Below are 12,716 nucleotides of genomic sequence, written 5' to 3' on the forward strand. Positions count from 1 at the left end.
CACATGCACAAACACACATACGCAGGCAAACACACAAGCGCACACACACACACACACACACACACATAAACATGTACACGCACACATGCACACAATTCAAGAATTTCTCAGAATTATGAACAGGCAAGATGGGGGTGGGGTTGTATAAAATGAATTTTACATGTGAAATCTATGAACTAATCATGTTTTGGTACTTGTTGTCTAGCAGATACCAGTGAGAATTGAGTGTGGATAATGCAATTTAGTGAGACAGTTAGAATCATATAGGCCTCCCCTCTGTCAGCTCGTCGCAGTATAACTGCAGGGGCTGGGTGGAACTGTGGCCATTAATGGGTGCCCAGGTTGGCAATCAGTCAGGCAATCAACCAGGCAATCAGTTATTCCTCAAAGTCAAAGTCAAAGTCAGCTTTATTGTCAATTTCTTCACATGTTCCAGACATACAAAGAGATCGAAATTACGTTTCTCACTATCCCACGGTGAAGACAAGACATATTTTACCAATTTAGGTCCACAGACAAACATAACATTCAAGTAAACAAAAAAGTAAGTAAATAAGTAAATAAGAGGGCACATATAATAATGAAAAAATAAGAGCAGCAAAATTTGGTTGAAATTGTGCATAGACAGTCAATAAAATACTAGTGCAAAGTCAGGCCAATAAAAGGCTTGGGTAGTTCTGTTTGACCTAAGTAAGAAAGAAAGTGGCATAGTGGTGCAAGTTATGTAAGAGCAGCAGAAGTGTTGTGTTTTCAGGACAACAACACCAATTATTCCTATTATTATACTTATCATTAATAGAATAATTACAACTCCTCTCCTCTGAAACCCTCCCTCTCTATGTTCCAGCTTCTCTCCTCCTGGCCCAACAGCAAGCCAGCCTTATACATATGCGCACACACACACACACACACATACATCCTCACATACTCACTACCCCTCACCCCCCATCCCAACACCACCTCATTCACACTCTTAGAGCTACCATCCGCACCCCCCCCCCCATCCCCCCTTCTTTTCATTCCGGTCATCAATTTCATCCCTGATAATCATATCTGTAATCATCCTTAGCCTTTCTGTTATTAATGTTATGTTGTGTTATGTTTGTGGAAGCCAAGTCAATGTGATGTCTTGTTAAGTTACAGTTTGTGTTTATGTAATGTACGTCTGTTTGTCGTATGTAGTATTCATGTGCATGTCGTAGTGTTGCATTTTCTGTAATGTCAATGATGTTTGCAAATTAAAAAAAATATATAAAAAAAAGAATCATATAGGCCTTTCAGCGTGATTTATTTTTGTGGAAAAAATGTGCTGGACAGGGCGCCGGTCATATTTTGTACCGCTCTGTGGTACATCTAGTATTTCTCAACATCAGTTCCGGCGTCATGGGGTACTTGGCTTAGTTAGTCCCGACCTGAATGAGATTTTGAACGAGGTTGTGAGAGTGGTGAATTTCATTAAGATCCGGCCCTTAAAAGGGTGTCTATTCTCCGCGCTTTGAGAGGCTGACCAAAAGGCTGTACTGTTTCACAGCGAGGCAAGGCTTTCCCGAGGTAAAGTGCTGTTGGGTGTTTGAGCTCCGAGTCGCCTCTTCTTGGAGGAAGAGCGCATGTTAAAAGTTTGGGAACCACTGATCCAAAACAAACCAGAAAAGGGACTCAAAGTGGAATTTTCCTTTAACACCAGACCACTTCTCAAATCTCAATTGCTAACAGGTTCGTAGTTTGGGTTCTCCCAGGCTACATGGAGGATGTTATGTGGAAGAATTTGTTGTCACCTTCATAACCACAGCCAATTCAGCCAAGTTCAAATTGAACTATTGAAAAAAATAACTTCTGAAGTGAAAGATAGTCTATATTGCATTTAAAGAATCAAATGTGACCCTGAAGGCGAAACCAGTCGCTTTGGTAAAATGAAAAAAATTAAGCTCACATGAACGGCCATAAACTAAGCTTTCCAACGATAGGCTATATATATCGAGGGCATTGCTAAAAGTATCGCTAAGATAACTGCATTCAAAGTTGGCATGGTTCTCCTGTCACAATACACCAGAAAAGGAGATAATCACCGGTTTAAGTAAATTGTCACGTGTGATAGTGTGAGGGCACAGCTATTATTAGCCTTACGGTAGCGTGACTTTGAAGCGGATGACTGACTATGCCGTTTCAACCATAGACATAATATACATAGACGCCGCATTGGCTGCTGGAAACAAGAAATGCGGCCGCCATCTTGGACCTGTCATACTCCTCATTGCGTTGCAGCAGAAAACACAAGATGACAGCACTGTGCAGCATGTTCCTGCTCAAATCGGCGGACCATACTCGGGGGGATTTACTTTTCACAAGTAAGATTTAACATTACCGTACTATTGGTTGTATTTTGTATTTTCGAACAATGTGGCCTGTATCATAGCTACATGTATGTCCTTTGCAGCAAAAAAAACCGCGTGAAAATCTGTTCGGTATTCAGTGAGATATGATTAATTAAGTGTGCTGACAGCTCATTGCACCGGCCAAACAGATTACACTGAGTGGAGTGGATGACCGGTCCAAGATGGCGGCTCCAAATCTCGTCAGCGCTAGTAGGGAGCAGCGGTCGATGCGGCGTCTATGTATATTATGTCTATGGTTTCAACCGTGCAATGAGTTTTTTTCAGCCCCCTAGTAAAGTTAATACCCGGGACGGTCATAAGGTGTCACTATAGAATATAATTAATGTATTTCGGGGGAAGTAAGGGAAGAGGAAGTTCTGTGTACACAGATTGTGTATACTTTTAAAATGCGCTACGTCAATGGAAAACCTCTCCTGGTCGCCAGGATATTTCTAAAAGTTTGTGCTTTTGACAGTTTGTGCCCTGAAAGGCAAGTCTTTCACATTCATATTCGGTTACATCTGCCAAGAACGATAGAGAGCTGACACGTTGAGTAACGAGTAATGAGTAGCCTAATGAGTAAATTAGCTCTACCGTAAAACCTTACAGCGGCGTGGACAAAGGGGAATGACTGCTATGTTGAATCTTCACCTAAATAAAGTCAGGGTTTAACAGTCAAAACGTATGTATTCTGTCAAATTTGTTCACAATATAAAAGTGTAAGCTACTGTCGAATTATGTGAAAAGGTAAAATTTGACATTTTACCCGTACGTTTGTTTATCGTGGACTTTCTCAAAATAGCACCGTGCGTAAAGCGACTGGTTTCGCCTTGCAGGGTCACAAATGTGGTTAAAAGTAACAAGTACTTCATTCTCATATTTCAAATATAGCGGAGTCAAAAGTACAGTATTTGTCTTTCAAATGTAGCGGAGTGAAAGTCACAAGTTTCCAAAAATATTAATAAAGTACAGATACTCAAAAATCATACTTAAGTACAGTAATCAAGTAAATATAGTTATACTTAGGCTAAAGTACAGATACTCAAAAATCATACTTAAGTACAGTAATCAAGTAAATATACTTAGTTACTGTCCATCCAGTTCAGTGTTTTTCCAGTTGATGATTACTGCCCTGTCACAGATAATGCAACACAAGGTACACAGAAATAAAGGCATCGTTCATAACAAGCCTCTCTTATGTGGTTCAGTGTGATCAATCTGTTCAACTTTTCTTTGTCTTTTTATACAGAAAGAAAGTGTGAATATTGCAAAGCAGGATGGGTATACTATCAATCAAGCTGTTACCTATTCTACTATCGTGAGAACTGGAAAACTTGGGGCCACAGTAAAACTGATTGTACTAACAGGGGGTCTCATCTGGTGATCATAGACACAGCTGAGGAACAGGTAAGGTAGAAAAGAAGCTATTCTGTCACACACAGAGAGACACACACACACAATGAACAATATTTTGCTTGTGCCTTTATCAAAATCAGTATACAGAGACAGCAGCAGTTGTAAATTGACTGGGTTGGCTGCTTAGTCTTCTTTTAAAGACTCAAAATTCCTTACCACAAAAACAAATTTGGGTTTATCTGCACTTGAACATATTTCACTACACAAATATTTCTGGGCAGATGTTTCAATTCCAATTCCAATACAGTCTAAATAAATATTTCACCAGTATCATTGTGCTGTAGGCCTTCATCAATAAACACACAGCGTCGTACTATGACATATGGCATGGATACTGGATTGGACTGAGCAAAATCCAAGGCCAATGGCAGTGGGTGGATGGAAGTGACCTAACTGGAGGGTGAGTTCTAATGCAGGGACATGTGGTGCACACACAGATGTGTAAAAGTGTCGTTCACTCAGACTTGAAATGAGACCCCCGCATGTTCAGCAACATGTGAGCCCAAAGTGCTTTCAATCAAACAATCAATTCATCCACTTCAGAATACATACAATCATAAGAGGGAATTCTGGATGAGTCCCACAGGTAATTGGGATGGTTCACATAACCAAGTATTTATCTGATGATTTACTTCAAAAATGTCAGACCAGCCCTCCTGGTCCTCCTGCACAATCTGAATCCGGTTGCTGGAGTTTCATTTCACTTCCTTAACATGGCTATCTAGAAAGGGACGAGGGAATGTAGTCAGCTGACAGCTCTTTTGTTTTCAGCCTAGTCACTGATGTTTACTGCATATTTAATTTACTCTTTCAGGAACTGGATTAGTATGGGGATCAACAAACCTTGTGTGACATCAATGCCTAGCACTGACCCCTCCAAGAGTTGGACGGCCAACGAGTGTGCGATGACACAGATGGATCTGTGAAATGGAAGCTGCTTTAAAGCCTGAGTGAATTCAAAGATGCTGCTTAGGAATCTAAACATTTGCAAAAATAATGTATAGTGATTTAAAACATCTGTAAAGACGATGTGAATTTTTTGTGCATAAATCTATAATCAACTTGTTTCTGTTTATATTTCATATTAAAGAGGTGAGTTTGACAGATCAAAATAAAAATCAATCCATTCAACAGCAAGTCGATTTATTTCAATGGTCTAAAGCCGTGGTTCTCAACTGGTGTTTCGTGAGGCAGTAAAGGGTGCCGTGGAATTTTGAGGAACACAATCTGTTTTGGGCTCATGAAATAGGCTAGAGTGGTATTTTTTAAAAACATCAATGGCACAGCTTAGTAATAAATTTAGCGGTTTCATGTATTCAGAGATTTACATCTTTTTCTTAATCTGGTCTTACTTTCATTTCCTGATGTGAAACGGAGATCCAATTCGTCAAAATAATTTACTGCTGGTTGTTAGGATATGTTGTGATTGCCTGCCTGCTCTAGCAACAAAAAAAATGTCTAACAACCAACAATAATGTCTACCAATTTCAGAGCCGGACAGTAACGAGTACAGTACTTGAGTACAATTTTGTACTTTACTCGAGTATCATTTTTGGGGAGTACTCATGACTTTACTCAAGTACATTTGAGAGGCAAATATTGTACTCTTTACTCCACTACATTTCTATCCATAACAGTGAGTACCCGTTACTTCTTCTAAAAAAAAGGAAAAAAGAAAAATCTCGGAAATCCTCAATTTGTTGTTTCCCTCTCAAACGTGATTGGATTGTGCAGGTGCCACTGATTGGGACAGCCTATCAGCAATCACCTTCAACTTTCCACCAAAGTCAACTCCATGGTCAGATTTAGATAAGAGATGAAACCATGGACGAAACAATGGATGTAGACGCAGCAGGTCCATCCCGGGAATGTGCCAACCTGTGGCCACACCTCGCCAGACTATTTCAATTTTCTGAACAAGTTAATGATAGTTTTAGCTTCAAGTGTTTCAATTACAAAATAGTATTTTGTATTTTAAATACATGTATTAGAAATACTGCCCATCCCTGGCAACATGGTAAAAAGATGAAAATGACTTGATTTTACTTTCAATTCCTTTTACATTCTCCAAGGTATTAACATTAACATTTTTCATAACTCCATGTAGGTTGTTTCTGTAAATGTAAGCACTGTGGCAGTAGTAATGCAATATTTAGAAAATGTAATTATATAATTATATAAATGTAAACTCTTGTACTCTTACAAGGATACAAGGAAGTTTATTGTCACATGCATATAGTTACTGGAAGTAAGAAATGCAGTGAAATTATGTCTGGTGTCAGCCTATTTGTGCATTAATGGGGGGGTAAAAAGTGCAGTAGAAGAGGGGTTTAGTAGATTAAGTGGCAAGGGCTGCATAAAAAAAGGTGGGGGAGGATTGGGATTGGGTGGGGGGCACCAACAAGGAGCACCCATAGGGGCAAGAAAAAACTCCCTTACCAAGGAAGAAACCTTGGGCAGATCCACGGCTCAAGGGGCTAACCCAACTGCCAGGGGTCTTGGTGTGTGTGTTGGGGGGATGACAGGGGAGATGGGATAGTGTGCTGTGTATGTGGGGAGAGGGCAGTGTGCAATATGTGTGTTGGAGAAGCTTCCTCATGAGACAATGTGCTGTGTATTGGGGCAGTGTGCTGTAAGTATGTTGGGGATGTGTGTTGGAGAAGCTTCCTGATGAATAATGTGCTGTGTATGTAGGGGGGGGGGGGGGGGGCAGGGACTTACTATTGCAAGCAGAGTACTGTATGTAATGTATGTGAGTGATGACAGTGAAGATGTGTGTGTGGGCGGGAGGGGAGTGGAGCAGTGACTGTGTGTGTGTGTGTGGGTAGGTGGGGGCAGTGTGCTGTAAGTATGTAGAGGATGTGTGTTGGAGAAGATCCTGAAGACAATGTGCTGTGTATGTGGGGGTGGGCAGTGTGCAGCAAGTATGTAGAGGAGGCTTACTGTAGCAAGCAGTGTGCTGTATGTATGTGAAGTGATGACAGTGATGATGTAAGTGTGTGTGTTGGGGGGGGGGGGGGGCAACAAGACTGGCTAGGCAATCAAGGACATGGGTAGATGGAGGAGAAATCAAAAATAATAAATAAAAAGTGTGCAAAAGTTGGAGAAAGTCAGATATGTGTGTGTGTGTGTGTGTGTGTGTTTTGACGTGTGATGAAATAAGAAAATAAATAAAAGGTCTGTAGCATAGGGAGAGGGATGTAAAAGTGCTAAAAGTCTTGTAGGTGTGTGTGTGTGGGGGGGGGGGGGGGGTCATGAGTGCTGAGGAGTGAATGAGTGCAAAGTCAGTATAGTGTGAGTTCAGAGTTCGGATGGCCTGGGGATAAAAACTTGAGTCTCTCAGTTCTGGCTTTGTGACTACATAGGCGTCTTCTTGATTTCAGCGGTAGGAATAATCCATTGTTAGGATGAGAAGAGTCCTTCTTGAGTCCTTGTATCTTTTGGGCTCTTAGGAGTACTCTTCTGGAATAGATATCTTGTAGAGCAGGGAGTTGAGTTCTTATAGTACGTTCAGCTGAGCGCACTACTCTCTGCAGAGTACTACAATCTCTAACTGTGGAGTTCCCATACCAGGTGATGATGCTACCAGTTAGAACACTCTCAACCGCTGAAGTGTAAAAGGCCTTCATGATGGATGTAGAAACTTTGAATTTCCTTAGCTGACGAAGGAAGTAGAGTCGTTGTCTGGACTTCTTCAGAACATATTGAGTGTTAACAGTCCATGTTAAGTCTTCAGTAATGTGGACACCAAGGTATTTAAAACTTGTGACTCTCTCTACAGGTTGCCCGCTGATCATTAGTGGGGTGTAACTGTAGTTCTGCTGCTGCCTTCTGTAATCCACTACCATTTCCTTGGTTTTATTGATATTCAGTGTCAAGCTGTTAGATTGACACCACTGTGCCACCTCATCAACCTGATCCAAGTAGAACTGTTCATTGTTGTTACTAATCAGGCCCAAGATCACTGTGTCATCTGCAAACTTGACGATGGAGGTATGACTACTGTTGGCTTTGCAGTCATGTGTGTAGATGTTGTACAGCAGTGGACTCAAAACACAGCCTTGGGGAGCACCAGTGCTGATGGTTAATGAGTCAGATGTCAGAGCCCCCACTCTCTGATATCTACTCTTGATACTCAAGTACTTTTAAAAACAAGTACTTCAGTACTTTTACTTAAGTGACTTGTACTTTTACTTGTACTTGAGTAAAATTTAGCAAAGGGTATCTGTACTTTTACTCAAGTAATGAAGCTGTGTACTCTGACCAATTTAAAGAGTGAGGACTCTCTGAGTAAGGATTTTGGTTTGACCTTTGATGTGCCTTGGTCCCAAAAAGGTTGAGAACCTCTGTTCTAAAGTTTCTATTCTGTTGGCCTGCAGCTCTTTAAGAAAAGAAAACCTGTTTCCCACATAAGTCAGACAGAGAACCTGTTATACAGTTAAATAATACAGTTAAAGTCTGCCAGACAAATTGATTAAGCTCTGCTTAACTTCCTCTCACTCCCTGTGTATGATGTACAACAGAATCTGTTGCATATGCTTGCATGTGAATACTGAATGTCGTCATTTTAACCTCTTCCTCTTTTAGGTGTTGCAATACAATATAGGGTTGAGTGTAGTAATGCCAGCATGGGTGGGGTCTGGAGAGATGTTAGAAGGCTATCTGTCCAGCAGAGGGCAAGAGTGAGTTGCTCCAGCGAGGCAAGAGAATGATCCTGCCTATGGCCAATTTTGCCAATGGACTCTCAGTACCTGGACCATAGTCCCACAGTACAGGCCTAATTCCACTGTGCACTGGGTAAAGACACATTCCCTATTGCCTTTATTTTGTGTACATTTGTTTGACTGTTCATATATTTTATACATTTTGTATAGTTTTGTACATATCAACAAAATTGAACAAAATAGCCAGAAAACCCCCATGCTACTGCTGTTTAGTGTCTGGTGTAGAATATACCTTTGATTTCAACGCTAATGTCACATCTGTTCTTGTATGTCCAGTATGTGTAAAATGTTTCATATCAGATTTTTTTGGATAACTTCACTAGCTCAAAATAGAGAAGTTTAGAATTGTACATTTAAAGGTACTCTAGCAATATTACGCAGTTTCTAAGTTAAAACATTTTTTTGTCACATACTGCAAACATTACCTCCCCATCGCTAGCTGCCTGTCTCCTGAATACACTGAAAAAATGTGGTCTCTGTGGACCGCCAAGGCTCCAAAAACTGCAACAAAAACCGCCTGGTCCAACCTGGACCTTGAAACATAAGACCTTTTCACACTGCCAAAATCGCCGCGATTTTATGTACCAGAATCGCGGAACGACTGTCCCTTTCACATAGACCGAAGCGGAATGGCGGAACAAAGTGTCTCGCCAAATTTACCAAGCCCCCTAGACTTTTTGCCGAGTTTTTTCGTTCTGGCACCAGTGTGAATGGGTCAAGGCACCCATCCCATTTGGGTATCTTACTGTATTTGTACCAAAAATGACATTGTAGCTTACAGTGATTCGAAGAACAGTGTTGTAAGGCTGCGTGTACAAAACCGCTTCTTTACGGATCAGCTGGCTAACGCTGCTTTTGCCAGCTGCCCATTATGTCAGGTCAAATTTTGTATAATTTTATTGAGACGAGAAAGATACATTTAGATTCTCATATGAACAGTTAAGGGAAAAAGTACCTATTTTGTAATTTGCTAATTAATTTGCTCGTTAATTTCGAGCCCTGCACACACACACAGATACACACACTCAAAGATAGACACACACACACAGATAGATAGATACACACAGATACACACACAGATAGATAGATAGACACATACACACACACACACACACACACAGATAGACACACACAAACACACACACACATATATAGACATACAAACACACACACACACACACACACACACACTGATAGATATACACCAGGGGTTCCCAACCCATTTTGACCTCACAATTTTTTGGCGACCCCATTGACATTATAATTTATATATATTTTTTTAATTAATGTTTGATGTTTTTATATGGTATACTGTGTTGGAAATACAGCGTAACCAGTTTAGTGCACAATTTTATTTTATTTAGTTCACATTTTATTTTCGAATAGCCTACTAGGCAACATTTCAACAACAACAAAAATGACTTGACAAAGTGCCTCATAATTAGCATCTCCAATTGTATGCGGGGTCTTGGTTTTAGCAATGAGGTAACTAACTTCAAAAGAAGCATTCAGTGCCGCATCACTCACTGTCGCAGCCTTTTTAAAAGTACACTCGCTGCTTATTCAGCTCAGCACATTTCTTTTCAAAAAAACTTTTGGGTTTACCGACATGATCTTTATGTACTGTCTCAAAGTGCCTTTTGAGCTTGTTCGGTTTGAGACTCTTGGCAGACAGCACGTTCCCACACAGCAGACACTTCGGCTTTTCCTTGTTTCTTTCCATGACGTTTGTAAATCCATACTGAAGGAAACTTTCGTCGTATCTCCGCTGTCTTTTTGGTGTCTTTTTGGGGCATAATGACGTACTGACCTACAACGGTTAAGCGTGAATTCCCCACCCGGCTACTTGAAAACAAAGAAGATGGCTGCGGCTGCTGGCGAACAACTTTCTTTCGAACCGGCTTTTGCCACCACTCTGAAAGACTTGAAGTTAAGCTTTTCTTTGAGAAAAGAACAAGAAACTGCACTGAGGTCGTTCTTACAAAAGAAGGATGTCGACCGGATATGGCAAAAGTTTGATCTACCAACTAGCTCCGCTGGTGGGAAAACGCATTGGGTTTCAGCCACAACCCACTTGTGATTGTTGTCTCACCACTGGCCATGCAACTTGGAAAAGGCGACCAGGAGGACATTCGAAGCGGCCGGTGCCAGCTGGTATACAGGAGTCCTGAATCATGGCTTCTTCACAAGCAATGGCGAGATAAGTTGGCCACCAAGGTTTTCCAAGACGTTTTGGGAATTATAGTGGATGAGGTTCATCTCACGTACAAATGGTAAGTACGTTTTATCGATAAAGTAAATATTCAACAAATCTGAACTGAATGATGTTGGGGAGCCTACGTTACAACAAACGGCTCTGATGTTACATAGTTTTATAGAGTCTGATGTTGCATTACAGCAGTGACATCACAGAATAATTAACTAATGGATAGTTTGATCAGACCTAAAAAAATTGTTGTAGAATGGGTTGTGCTATTTCTGTATTCCTTGATGTTGTCACATTGGTTATGTTTTTACATTTAAATGTATGCTGATGTCTAGAGGGGAAAGGCTGCTAGAGGAGAGAAGGCCTTAAGAGAGAGTTTTGCCAGGCTGGGAGAACTGTGATCCATCGTAAAACAGGGTGAATATGGAAGTTGTGAGACCCATGCGCATGATCCTATATCCAGCCTAGTATAATAGAAAAGAACACTAAGGCTTATATGTAAATATATGTCAAGGCTTATATGTGGCTGGTCAGTGGAGTGCACAGACATTTTGGGGGGCAGGTGCTCAGGAGGGGGGAGGGGGGGCACTTTTTAGCGCACGTGGAACACTTAATTATAAAAAAAAATTACACGCACATGTTGAATGAAATTTGACTTGTGCTGCAATTAGTAAATCAATATACCATTAAGACAATAAAGAGACCAAAATGTGTTAATTTATGTTGCCTAACAAAACCTATACAACTGAAAACGTTCGTCTTAACACATAGATTTGCAATTGCAAACTCTACCGAAATTATTTGTAGCCTAGGCCTATGTGGTCGTCCTCACGTTATCTGTCATTGACTTGGGCTACAGCGTAAAAGTTTATCAGGTGACCAGTCGGCTAAAAATGCTTAGTTGTTTGATGCTGTATGAGACATTTTACTGCACAACAAAATGATTACACGTTGGGCTTAGAGGGCAAACTGTACGATTTTACTTGATCTGTAAGACAATAAAGAGACTAAACAGTACGAGAAGGAGTTATAGTGGGCTGTTGTCTGTTGACTGTTGTCATTACATGAATGCAGATGCAGATGGGCATTTTTCACAGGTAATGGGGAACTTCCCGTTTCTTCTGTCACAAATGAATGTGTTAATACATGTTGCCTAACAAAACATATACAACAGAAAACGTTCTTCTTAACACATTTGCAAAATCTACCGAAATTATTTGTATGTGGTCGTCAAGTTATCTGTCATTGATTTGGGCTACAGCGTAAAACTTTATCTTGCTTCATCTAACTAGTTTATCAGGTGACCAGTCGGCAAAAATGCTTGTTTGGTGCTGAATGAGACATTTTACTGCACAACAAAATTATTACATTTTGGGCTTAGAGGGCAAACTGTAAGATTTTGCTTGATCTGTATGTTACCTGGCTGATGGGGCACGGGAGAAGCAGCCTGTCAGCGACCATGCCTGCTAGCTGAAGACGCTTACTGAACTGCTATGGTGCTGCGCATCTGGCGTGCCCTGCGCGCGACCGCGCGAGTTCACGTGACAAAGGAAGAGAGATAGGCTGGTCGGGTGTGCGCAAGGAGGTGGCTCATTTCGGGGCATTGTTTCAGTCGTTTTTAATGTCTCAGGTTTTCAAAAGATAATTTCAAAACCGACCTCAGTAAAATCTTCATAATATTAATAATTGAAAAAAAAAAAAAAATCAAAAGGGCATTTTCGTTGATAAAGGGCAAACTTCCTAGTGCTTTAGCACCACCTAGCGTCTATGTATGCACGTCTATGTGGCTGGTGCAATAACCACTGAATACTTATTTGTTATCAATATCACCCCTCTCCTCAAGAAAGGTTCCAACTTGTTTACCTGCCTTTCTCTGATAAACACATGGTGCTGTGCTAAAATTAACTCAATTCTTTACTGACAATGGCTTCGGTTGATACACCAAGAACAATGATTTTCTATCATTAACTGAAAATCTGTTTTGTTACATTTCTGAAC

General features: G+C 40.7%; 1 long non-coding RNA gene across 1 annotated transcript; it reads right to left on the reverse strand.

The window, feature by feature from the left end:
* Positions 1 to 3,930: 3,930 nt before the first annotated feature.
* On the reverse strand, positions 3,931 to 12,335 carry LOC121720149. The gene is made up of 3 exons (XR_006034463.1): positions 12,138 to 12,335; positions 4,632 to 4,708; positions 3,931 to 4,509 (listed from the first exon to the last, which is right to left on the reverse strand). It is a non-coding gene; the product is annotated as an uncharacterized LOC121720149 (long non-coding RNA).
* Positions 12,336 to 12,716: the final 381 nt, after the last annotated feature.

This window comes from Alosa sapidissima, chromosome 10, assembly GCF_018492685.1.
Source record: "Alosa sapidissima isolate fAloSap1 chromosome 10, fAloSap1.pri, whole genome shotgun sequence".
Taxonomy (NCBI): Eukaryota; Metazoa; Chordata; class Actinopteri; order Clupeiformes; family Clupeidae; genus Alosa; species Alosa sapidissima.